Raw genomic sequence first — 13,596 nt, forward strand, 5'->3', positions numbered from 1 at the left:
CAAGCAGTTTTAAAATAAGTACAACATTTTTGCCGAAAAATGCCGTTTCTGACCCATTGTGCGGCTCTTCAGCTTAGGCCGCAATTTTAAAACTAATTTTGTAACAACAATTTTTAAGTGCATTTTGCAAAATAAAACAAAACCTTTATAGCGATTAAATTGAATCTAGTGCATTTTCTTTTAACAAAAAGTGTGAGTGGCCTATAAGGTGAGTTTTTGTACAGATACTGCACAAGATTTACTGCTTCCCTTATTAATGACAACACAGAAACGGTTCTAAATTTAAAAATTCAAAGCATAGATATCACATGGGCACGCCTTCTGACACCATACGATACAGTACTAGATACTGACGATGCTGAACTCCCAGAACACATAAAAGCTTCGGCGTCAGCTAAATATGAAAACTGCCTCGAACAATACGAAATTACGAAGGCAATGATATAAATTTATTAAGGCCATGTAGAGCCACTACTCCTCCTCCGAAAGTAGTTACGACTCAAGAAGAAGACCTAGATACAGGTTGAATTCTGTAGGTACCAGCTTGTGATATTGAAGTAATGATCAATGGCCGTCCTTCCAGGAAAAGTGTCATATACATAAACCATCCCAAACTTTCACGAGCTCAAACGCTGTACAATCCCAGGTACAAAACAAAAGGGGAAGCAGGCAGTATCGTCACGCGTTTCTCTTTAAATGACGATAAATTTAATCTGGCTTGGGAAGCACTGGTCGAAAGATACGAAAATGAAAGAGTATTGGTAGACAACCAAATAACAATTTTAATGAATTTACCAAAAATTCAACAAGAAACCAGCCAAGAATTTCAAAAACTATACTGGACAGTGACTAATTATTTATCTGTGTTAGAAACACAAAATATTTCCACAGAATCGTGGGACCCTATCCTAGTAAATATTTGTGCAGCAACACTGCCTGATGGTGCTTTGCTGCGATGAGAGAAAACACTAGCGGCAAGAAGGAAATCGCCAAAATGGCATCAAATGATAGAGTCCTTAACAACTCAGTACGAAATAGCTAAGCAAGTAGAATCAAAATGATCCTAAGCCATCAATAATATACAATACATATAATTGGCACGTTAACTTTCGTGTCAAATCAAACAAATCATTGGCAATCATTATGTGAAATATGTAAAGGAGGTCATAAATTAAGATCTTGCGAGAAGTTTAAGAAAATGTCTGTTTCAGATAGGAACAATCTTGTCCAACAACATAAGCTTTGTATCAACTGTCTGTCCAATTCTTACGGGACATAAGACTGTGAAAGCAAATTCAATTGTGTGTACTGTCAACGAAGACACCACTTATTGGTTCATATTACAAATTTTCAAAATATGAAGCAAAATCAATTTCATAAAACCACCGGGTTAGTCACTACAACCAAAAGTGGTAATCCCGAAATCTCAAATCCCGAAGAAAGGGCACAACAACCATGTTGCTCTAAAGCAGCAAAAATTCAAGCTCTTCATTCAGAAACTTAAAGCAAAATTCTTTTACCCACTGCGGTCATCGCTATTGAACATAGAGGAGAAGTATTCAAATTAAGAGCATTAATAGATCAAGGTTCTCAAGGATCCTTTATATCATCTAAAGCTCAAAATCGGCTTAAGTTGAAAGTCATAAATTCTAATTTCGGGAATGGGCGGAAGAATTATCCAAAAATCAAACAAAATATGCCCAATCACCATAGTTGCCCCAAACGCGGATATTAGAATAGATGCACAAGCCATCGTTCTACCGCAACTCACAAATTTGCTTCCAAGCTGTGAAGTAAATGAAAAGCAATGGGAAAAATGCTCATATCTTAAATTAGCAGATCCCAACTGGAATACTCCATCACAAATCGACATATTATTAGGTAGTGACTTAATACCTCAAATAATTCTTGAAGGTATAGAAAAAATATCCAATAATTTGTTAGCCCAAAATACAATCTTTGGTTGTATATTAAGCGGCCAAGTCACAGAAAAAATAAATTCTCTTACAACTGAAGTTGAAAATATTTCAAACGAATATTTAAATAATGAACTCAAAAAATTCTGGGAAGTAGAATAATTACCTCAGACTACTCAACTTTCAGAAGAAGACCAGGCATGCGAAGCCAATTACAAGTCCACAACAACAAGAAACGAATATGGTCGTTATGTTGTGCGACTACCATTCAAACCAACTTTTCCTGAAACCATAGCTCTAGGCCACTCTTGAATATCAGCAGTCCAGTATTTTCTAAGCCTGGAAAAAAGCCTGATAAAGAAAAGTGAGCTTAAAAATATCTAGACCTCAATTATATATATATATAGATATTTACCTTTTTATCTGCCACATCACGGGGCAATACGACCTGATAAAATCACAACGAAAGTACGAGTGGTTTTCAATGTCTCAAAAAGTACGAGCTCTGGCAAATCACTCAATGACGTACTATACACAGGCCCAACCTTACAACCTGACCTCATGCTGTTAATACTAAATTGGCGCATCTTCTTTTGCAAATCAAGTAATAGTCCAATCACATCACATCTCCCCGAACATGCCTTTGCCGACAAGCGTCTTTTTGCGAACAAAATTGAACAATTTCTGATGTTCTTCTAGAAGATAAAGGTGTCAAGTGACGGAAGTAGCTACATAGCTCTTGTCGATTTAAAATATTTGACAATTCTGCAAGCTCATATATAAACATACATATTTAAGTAGGTTTGTTGGCGAAGCTGTTACAGGGGAAAGGGAAGCGGGGACAATCAGCGTTCGTTCGCTTAGTTTTTCATTTTTCACCGTAGCTTAGAGTGAAGCATCATTTGTAAGTATTTAAGTGCTGTATCTCGTTGTATGTGAGAACAATGTGTACAAACTTAGCTTCATTCAGTTTTATCTGCCATTTATTTGCCCATTGTAGGACTTTCTTTACAGCTTTTTGGAGATTAGTAGTGGACTCGTGTTTCGGTAAAATAAGTTTCAGTTTCGAAAGCAGTCCTTTCTGACAAACTTTATCCAACGCTTTTGCAACATCAACACGGTAAAACAAAATTTTTTTCCTCAAAGGCTTTTTCAATAATATGTGTAATCCTGTGGACTTAGTCAATCGTAGAATGGTAAGCTCGAAACCCAAACTGATGCGCTAGAATTATGGTTTTTCGTTCTTTGATTTTATTGAGACGTTTTATGAGAATTTTCCCACAAAGCTTCGACATTATGGATAGAAGTGATATGGACCTGTAACAAGAAACATCATATCCTGGTTTTCCTGGCTTTGAAATCATGTTAACTTCAGCAATTTTCCAATAATATATAAATTGATAACTTATCAAACCTACATTAATAAATATTTAGGTAATAATGCAAACTTGATTTTATTATATACATTATTTCAAAAGATTTTAATCCTTAAAAGCCTGATAACTCCGATAACTTTTGATATGTATTATAATTGTCGGTTACAAACAACATCTATGCTACGATTTTTGATAAAAATCATTTTGTTAGATTTTACATGATGTTTTATTAGTCGGTCCTTTAAGGAACCTCTAAGTGCTCATTAGAGAAATACTTTTTAAGTCATATTTTTACAAAAATCCATATTTTATTGAACTGAATCATTGCCATATCAAGCATATGACATATTAATTGGCTGGTCCATTTGCGGGACATGATGCGGATATGGCTTCGTCTTAATGATGAATCCATAAGATCCACAGCGCCCATGTACTTGTTATATTCGTGTTTAACTTTGAACATGGGATTTTTTCGACGCACTGTTTTATTTTATTGAACCTCTCAACAGGTGGATAGTGTTCGGTCGTTGCTCCTACATTGTATTTGCATGGCTTTATGCAAGTTAATGTTGAAGCCATATTGACCACTTTCGAGTCTATCCAGGAGACTGTGGTAATATCAATTCCGTAAAACGATGCTACATACTCGTCTGCATCACCCCGATGTTGCATTTTCACCGGCAGTTTACAGCCAGGAATTCTGTTTTGTCGAACTGTTCCCAATGCGTAAGTTCCTTGAGTGCGCAAATAAGCCAATAATGGGAGACTGGTGTAGTAGTTGTCGAAGAAAATACAATGATTGAAAAAACGTGGCATAGTGCGGCTCAATCGAACTAAACTATTAGATATCGTCTTTAAGTTCGGTTAATTTTCAAGTGGATAGTGAAATTTCCAAAATTTTAGTAAAAGCCTTAATCATTGCACGTCAAGAACAATTTGTAGCCCCAAGGATGGGACTTGTCTGGCATATACTACTTTTAAAAACTATTTTTTTTGTTAAACAAATTTGTTCATCAACGCAAAGCCGTTCTCTTATGAGAACCTCATTGAAATTTTTGTTAAGTGCTTCAACCAATGCACAGCGGTCGGTCCTGTATGGAATCAGCGGCCAAAAATACTGCCACTGCCTAAATAAAAATGAAACTTTGCCAAAGCTTTTTAAAATCTCCCTCTCCCGTTTCCCACTTCGACACCCCCCGGTGGTAACAAATTTTCATTAATTATATTAAATTAAAAAAGTTAATAAACTAAAAAAGGAATTTTTTGAATCTTAGTCAACTAAATCAAAAACTGATTTTAAAAAAAATTATTTACTTTTGCATGATAGTTTCTTTGACTGGTGATGAAAGGATCTAAGCTCAAAAGCATTCGGTTTAGCAAGTCCTGATTTGAATTTTATCCATTAGTTCTTTAATATATGATGGAGTCGATACATCTTAACGTCGTTATTGCTTGACTCAGCTCTCAGCTCTTATGAGAACTCTCCAATTGAAACTCGTGCATATTGAATAACATAGGGAGCGTGAATTCAAATTTTACGGACTGACGGAGAAAGATAATACCACAAATATTTTGAAGTTAATTCCTTTGCAGGATCTAGCGCAAATCTAGTGCATTGATTGTTTATTAAACTAATTCCCTTTGAAATTGAATTCGAACAGGACGGCAATAGCGGGCAGACGAAGGTCGGTCTGCAGTTTTTCCGAATTTGTTTGTGCTCTTCATCAGTTTGCGATTTTATTATCAGTTATACAGGGACATATGCCGTGACAAATAAATTATTGTCCTCCAAATTATTATTTTCAAATTTCTGCTTATATTCGCTCTGACCAGAATTTCCATCAAAGCCACATATTTCTATTGATAATAGGTAATTAGAGGACTCATTCCGTTCATTAATTACATTTGTGACGCAATGTGGCTCAATAATTTTTTTATCTCAACTTCAAGATCAGATTCTGAGACCTTTATTTGCTCAGAATAACTGTTTTTCCTTTAAAATGTCATCACAGTAGGGTAAAAAGTTAATATCAAGTTTTTTGCTAACGAAGCTTTTAATAAGTAGATACTGAAGCTTTATTAAATTTGCTTTGGTGATAAGTGATATTACTTCACAAATTTTCTAAACACCAAAATTCAAAAATAAAATATTATAGTATGTAGTATATAGGCGTGAAAGTTTTCACCACACACATAAAACAAACATTTGATAAAAGAGAGAAAATGATAAAATGAAAACCAAAGCTCAAATATGTACATATACGTATGACGAAAAAAAAACATTAAAATCAATAAAATATGCACGAAAATACATGCACATAAATACAAAAAATTATATCGCATGCCTGTTAGAATAGCACGAATAACAAAGAAAGTTGCAAAAAGTTGCAGCTGAAATCAAAAGCATAGACTTAGAAAACATTAACTGATATAAAAAATTTTGATTCATTTGAGGACGAGACAGGGATCACAACATTTTGTATACCTTAAATCGATGTATGAAGAAAAACATACCACTCAAAAGGGCACTTATAAAACAATTGTTTTAAAATAGTAAAACAACATTTTATTACATAAAAAACACATAACTTATACCTTTGTTATCAATTATCATTTCGATTTATGGGGATTAAACATGATTTTATATTGCAATTTAATTTATTATAAAAGATAATTTTTAAGCTATTTTCACTGCACATTCCGCGTGTTTCTATTGTCTCACTTCTCTCGCTTTTCGCAGCCCAAACGAATGGAATAGAGCAAATATGTATTTACCATTAGTTTCATTGGTGTCTTAAGAAATAGCTTTGATACAAAAAGTGGTAAGTTTCAAACTTTTTTTTTTTATTTTTGGCCTATGAAATCGACCAGTGTGCAATGGCCGTATTTTTAACAGACGACCAACGACATTTGCCGACAAGGATTCACGCGATAAATGAGTTGTTGCAATTAGTTGCTCGTATTCCTGCTGCTCAGTATTACAACAACGAGGCATTTCGTTATTGTTGCTGACGTGCACAAATTGTCGAAACTTCTCATGACGGTTTCGTGTCATAGCTGCAATGATACGAGGACTGAACAGATAGGGCGTTTGCAACGATCTTATTTTGGATATAAAGTGGTCGCTACCTCGAAACTGAATCCAACCTTATTTAAATTGCATGTTGCAGCGCTTCCAAAATGGTTTTTCTAAACTCAATAGAATCTTTATATATCATTCTGCGCGAGAAAAAGCTGGCATATTGTGGCAATCGTGCTTGATCTCCTAAAACCACTGCACTGTCATCATTGTATGTAAAACATTGTTCGAATATTTCACATTTCTGGTCTTCTTCAATAGAATCTTTACTATCTGATCCCAAATTACGTCAAGTTTTCGGGTCTTCGATGCTGTCATCGTGGGAAAAATCAGTTTCACAGTCACTATTCGATCAATCAAAGTCATTAACAAACTTTTGGAGATTTTCCTGATTAATAAAAGGATGACTGATCTGTGACATTCTATATTGGTAAAGGCAACTTATGCGTTTTTTACTTACCACTTTATTAGAACTTATAATTTTATATATGAAAGTAACAAAATCTACTTTTCTGATGAGCACCTGGCGGTTCCTCAAGGGATCATTTAAGCTTTATTTCATAAAATTTCAATTTGTGAACTTTTTATCAACACTTACATCAAATTAAATTGTAATAGCGATGAGGATTACTTTCACAATACTCACTTGAAAATACAAAGTTTTCCTTGAAATTATTTTTTCGGTACTCTTGTTTATGCGACTTCATTGCATCTCGCCCCTCACCACAACATTCGTCACTCCACACATCGCACAACTTACAGCATCACACCACGCAACAAACCAACCACACTATACACCAACCACACTACACACCATAATGGTTTTCACCACCCAACCGATCAAAAAGGATTGGTTAGATCGGGGTGGCCCCCAATCCGATTTTTACGCCCGTATCGTATATACACGTCTAGCCAACTCGTCCACCGTTTTAGTTTGAAGTTCTGGTCCAAATTTGGAGTCCCCATCCGGTCTCGTGTGTGGGTGTGCAGGAGCATCAACATTGGACAGTGTAATAAAAATATAAAAAAATAAAGAATTGTTCAAATATCTTGAAGTTTATAAAAATATTGAAGTTTTGTCCGCAAATGGAAATACATATATAAATTGCTACATTTTTATCTACTAAAATTTAGAAATCTTTAATTTAGCTAGAAACACAAAGTGATACATAATCAAAGGTCAGCGTAAGTATACCCCCCACATAACCAGTGAAACTAAGGGCAACAAACAGCACTCTTAAACAAGTCAAAATGTATGTAAATGTCTGCAAAGCTCACACACAAGTGACGACTAAGCTGAAAGATGAATTTTCATAAAAGAAAATGTAAATATACGAAGCTATAAGCGTACATTTCTGAACATTGAAATTATAATAATTTTTCTCATTTAAGTTAAGTCAGTTCTGTTATTTTCGTGCCACCGATGTTATCTATAGTGAAACACCCTCGTCCAACAGTACCACTTTGCAAAATGATATTTTTGTATTATAGACGCACAGTCACTCCGGTGAATGAACGTCTAGCCACAATCCGCATCAAAGCGAAGTTCTTCAACATATCGCTGATTTGCGCTCACGCCTCGACGGAAGAGAAGGACGATGTGACCAAAGATGCCTTCAATGAGCGCTTGGAGCGCGCCTATGAGAGCTTCCCCCACCACGATGTCAAAATCGTGCTTGGCGACTTTAACGCCAGAGTGGGCAAAGAAGGTATCTTTGGTACTACGGTTGGTAAATTCAGCCTCCACGAAGAAATATCTCCAAATGTGTTGAGGCTAATCGACTTCGCCGGGGCCAGAAATACGGTTATTTGTGGTACTAGATTCCAGCACAAGAGAATACATCAAGCTACCTGGCTGTCTCCGGATCGAAAAACCACCAACCAGATCGATCATGTTGTGATAGACGGAAGACAAGTCTCCAGTGTTCTAGACGTGCGTACGCTCCGAAATCCTAACATCAACTTAAACCACTATCTCCTTGCAGCCAAGATTCGCACCTGCCTCTGTGCAGCAAAAAGCGCACGTCAACAAACACAAGGAAGGTTCGACGTCGAAAAGCTGCAATCACAACAGATAGCCGAACGATCTTCTACTCGGCTCGCACTCCTGCCCTCTGAGAGCACTCGTCAACAACTCGGTATAAGGAAACTGTGGACGGCATTTCAACCTCCTTACTTACAGCTGCTTCGGATACCATTGGTCTTCGGAAAATGTAAAAGAACAGTTGGTACGACGAGGAGTGCCGTGTCGCAGCGGAGAGCAAACAGGCTGCCTACCACGCAACGTTACGATCGACCACAACACGTGCGGGATAGATATCGAGAGTTAAAGGATGAAGCGAGACGTATTTCCAAACAGAAAAAGAGAGAAGCCGAAATGTGTTAGCACGAAGAGCTTGACAAGCCGGCCAACAGGGGTAATGCTCGAAAATTCAACGAAAAAATGCGGCGGCTTACACAAGGTTTCAAGACCGGAGCATACTCTTGTAGAAACCCCAGTGGTGAACTAGTCACCGATGCCCAGAGCATACTTAAATTATGGAAGGAACACTTCTCCAGCCTGCTGAATGGCAGTGAAAGTACAACGCCAGGAGAAGGCGAGTCCTCTCTCGACGAACAAAAGCCAATCGATGACGATGGAGCAGACGTTCCATTGCCAGACCATGAAGAAGTTCGAATAGCAATTATCCGCCTGAAAAACAACAAAGCGTCCGGGGCCGATGGATTGCCGGCCGAGCTATTCAAACACGGCGGCGAAGAACTGATAAGGAGCATGCATCAGCTTCTTTGTAAAATATGGTCGGACGAAAGCGAGCCCAACGATTAGAATTTAAGTATGCTTTGCCCAATCTACAAAGAGGGAGACCCCCACAATCTGCGCCAACTACCGTGGGATGAGCCTCCTCAACATCGCATATAAGGTTCTATCGAGCGTATTGTGTGAAAGAGTAAAGCCCACCGTCAACAAACTGATTGGGCCTTATCAGTGTGGCTTTAGGACTGGCAAGCTAACACCTGACCAGATATTCACCATGAGCCAAATCTTGGAAAAGACCCGTGAAAGGAGAATCGGCACACACCACCTCTTCATCGATTTCAAAGCTGCTACTGACAGCACGAAAAGGAGCTGCCTTTATGCCGCAATGGCTGAATTTGGTATCCCCGCAAAACTAATACGGCTGTGCAAACTGACGTTGAGTAACACCAAAAGCTCCGTCAGGATCGGAAAGGACCTCTGCGAGCCGTTCGATACCAAACGAGGTTTCAGACAAGGTGATTCCCTATCGTACGACTTCTTCAACCTGCTTCTGGAGAAAATAGTTCGAGCTGCAGAACTAAATAGAGAAGGTACCATCTTCTGTAGGAGTGTACAGCAGTTGGCGTATGCCGATGATATTGATATCATCGGCCTCAACGCCCGCGCCGTTAGTTCTGCTTTCTCTAGGCTGGACAAGGAAGCACAGAAAATAGGTATGGCAGTGAAAGAGGGCAAGACGAAATATCTGCTGTCAGCAAACAAACAATCGTCGCACTCGCGACTTGACTTTGACGTCACTGTTGATAGTCATAACTTTGAAGTTGTAGGTAATTTTGTCTATTTAGGAACCAGTATTAACACCACTAACAATGTCAGGCCGGAAATCCAACGCAGGATTGCTCTTGCCGATAGGTGCTACTTCGTACTGAGTAGGCAATTAAAACGTAAAGTCCTCTCTCGACGAACAAAAGCCAAACTCTATAAGTCGCTCATAAATCCCGTCCTGCTATATTGGGCTTGGACGATGACAGCAACTGAAGAGTCGACGTTGCGAGTTTTTGAGAGAAAGGTTCTGCGAAAGATTTATGGTCCTTTTCGCGTTGGCCACGGCGAATATCGCATTAGATGGAACGATGAGCTGTTCGAGATATACGACGACATTGACATAGTTCAGCGAATTAAAAGACGGCGGCTACGCTGGCTAGGTCATGTTGTCCGGATGGATGAAAACACTCCAGCTCTGAAAGTATTCGACGCAGTACCCGCCGGGGGAAGCAGAGGAAAAGGAAGACCTCCTCTCCGTTGGAAGGACCAAGTGGAAAAGGACCTGGCTTCGCTTGGAATATCCAATTGGCGCCACGTAGCGAAAAAAAGAATCGACTGGCGCGCTGTTGTTAACTCGGCTATAATCGCGTAAGCTGTGTCTACGCCAATTAAGAAGAAGAAGAAGTCGCACAGTGAACCTTTTCTATAATATACGTTCTCTTCTTCTTCTTAATTGGCGTAGACACCGCTTACACGATTATAGCCGAGTTAACAACAGCGCGCCAGTCGATTCTTTTTTTCGCTACGTGGCGCCAATTGGATATTCCAAGCGAAGCCAGGTCCTTTTCCACTTGGTCCTTCCAACGGAGAGGAGGTCTTCCTTTTCCTCTGCTTCCCCCGGCGGGTACTGCGTCGAGTACTTTCAGAGCTGGGGTGTTTTCATCCAGCCGGAAAACTTGACCTAGCTAGCGTAGCCGCCGCCTTTTAATTCCCTGAACTATGTCAATGTCGTCGTATACTCTCATCCGAGGCTGTGTTTTCTTTGTCATTGGTACTGATTTTTACGTGGCGGGTCCCAAACCCAGCGCACAACCTTATGTAGGGGATGTTTCGCCTTCTCATATTAGCTCGCCTTCGAACGGATGTTCTTAAGCTACCCAGAGGATACTTGGTCAAAGATCGGAAATAGTGAGCTGCTTGAGCAATGTGTAAAATAATTGTTTCTGGCCACTCCCACGTGAATGGCGATCAGAGATCCTTCCTCACTTGCGTGAACTTCTACACATGACTCCATCATCCTGCTAAATAGCAGAGAGAATGGTGAATTCCGTACTACAATTCTATAAACTCTTTTAGCCGTCAAATAGAACATCATACAGAATTCAATTTGCACCTTCTCTATGCTTTAAGTTCTCTGGTTGACCCTGCAAATGGCAACATGCTGCAAGTTCTAATAAACCAACGGATCTTGGGACAATAGGTTGCAAGCCACTGCACCTCACCAGCACTCCACTCTGATGGAACGGTCCCACATGGCTAACAGAAAAATTAGAATTATTTCCAAAGTCTCCCGTTTAGAATATAACATCGCCGAAAAATCGGAAAATGGACATGTTCATATCACTCCAGAAGAGGATGATATTCTCCACCGATTTTCATCATTTCCTAGAGCACTAAGAGTAGTCGCTTACATGCACAAACTCACCCAAAGACTTAAACAAAAAATGAAAGGAATACGAAATGATTCTTGCGTACAACTAAGGCATTCCGACTTGCAACATGCCAAAATTAGCCTTATCATATACAACCAAACTCGCTTTTTCAGTCGAGAGTAACTAAGTTGTTTGAAAGACGACCACTCGAAAGTGATCAACGGATGCTCTCTTCTCGTCTTAAATCCATTATTGGACGCTAAGGTATTAATACGGGCAAATGGTAAATTAGCGAACTCCAGCCTTATCTATGACGAACGACATCCCATCATTATTCCAGAGAAGTCTCGATTTACTTTCCTATTTCCAGCATATCTCCACCAGCTTACACTGCATGGTGAGCGTCGCTTAATGCAACAAATGGTCCGCCCGACGGTTTCCATGTGTAAAAAATGTACCACGTAAAAGATAAAGGCCTCCATGTTAAGGTCTTCTTCATTTAGAAAGGGGTATGTGGCTGTATTTACGACAAAGGCAGTACACCTCGAGCTTTTTTGAGATTTGACTACTGCGGCTTTTCTTGCAGTATTTGTACGCCTTGTCGGACGAGGCGGATTTCCTTCAAAGATAATGAGCGACAATGGGAAAAACTTTGTCAGAGCTCAAAGAGCAACAGAGAAGGAATTTATAAACTTCATGAAAGAAGTTTCTCCTGAATTGTTAATAAATATGCACCCCAAGGGATCGATTGGCAATTTATACCCCCATGTTCTCCAGACATGCGTGGACTCTGTGAATCAGCACAATCCGAATAACTGATTACACAAAGTCCGCGAAATAAAACGCATAAATAAAATCAAAACCGTCAATTAATTCGTTTAATCCTAAGTACTACCGTTCTATTAACCACACATGAAAACCTAAAACCAACGAGCGATAATAATTTAACCACAAAAAATATATGTAATATATAATGATATGTATATGTATCCTCTAAAAACAAATACCAAATTACATAATTCAATCAATGAACCATACCATGTTTTAATATACAAGGTGCATTCCAAAGTAAACAGAACATTTGCGCTTTTCGACAAAATCCATTTATTTTATTCAAAATTGTCTCCTTTTGCTTCAATACAGTTTTTTGAACGGTCCAAAAGCATGTCGAACAAGTGTTTTAGCTCGTTGGCCGATATGGCCGCCAGTATGACGGTGCAAGCCTTTTGAATGGTGTCTACGTCTGCATAACGCTTTCCTTTCATGGGAAAATGCATTTTTTCGAAAAGGAAGAAGTCGCATGGTGCCATATCAAGTGAATACGGGGAGCGGTTAATGGTTAAAATGTGATTTTTAGTCAAATATTTGTCCTTCGAATGTTGGATTCTGAGCAATTTTTGGTCGTCAGTCAATTAGTGCGAAACAAACCGTGCACACACATTTCGTAAGCCAAATGTTCGTTCAAAATACGATAAATAAATCATGAATTTCAATGATGATTTCGGCTGAGTTTTGAGCAATTCACGCACAGTTTCGATGGAATTTCCAGTGACCACGGATTTTGATAGGCCCACATGTTGATCGTCAATTATGTCCTCACGACCACTTTGTAAACGTTGAAACCACTCGTGCACTCTGCTACGGGATAGGCAATCATCGCCATAAACTTGTTTCATTATCTGAACGTCTTGACGTTTCGGTAAAAGTTTTACTAATTTTAAAATAAACAAGAAAAAACGTTAACTTCGGTTACACCGAAGCTAAATACCCTGCACAGGTGCATTTCTGTTAGTAACTAAGTGTTCAGTTTGTATGGAAGCTATATGCTATAGTTAACCGATCTAATCAATTTCTTCGGAGATTACATTGTTTCTTTAGAAAATAATACATACCAAATTTCGTGAATATAAGTTAGCACCCCATACATTCAAAAAGTATCATATGATGCATTAATATCATATGATACGAAGTAATATAATATGACACCACTAAATCGCTGAGAGTGCGACACGTGTAGTGGCAACCTGTGGGAAGCGCTGCGTCAGCGAAG

Source organism: Bactrocera tryoni, unplaced genomic scaffold (genome assembly GCF_016617805.1).
Source record: "Bactrocera tryoni isolate S06 unplaced genomic scaffold, CSIRO_BtryS06_freeze2 scaffold_25, whole genome shotgun sequence".
In the NCBI taxonomy this organism is placed as follows: Eukaryota; Metazoa; Arthropoda; class Insecta; order Diptera; family Tephritidae; genus Bactrocera; species Bactrocera tryoni.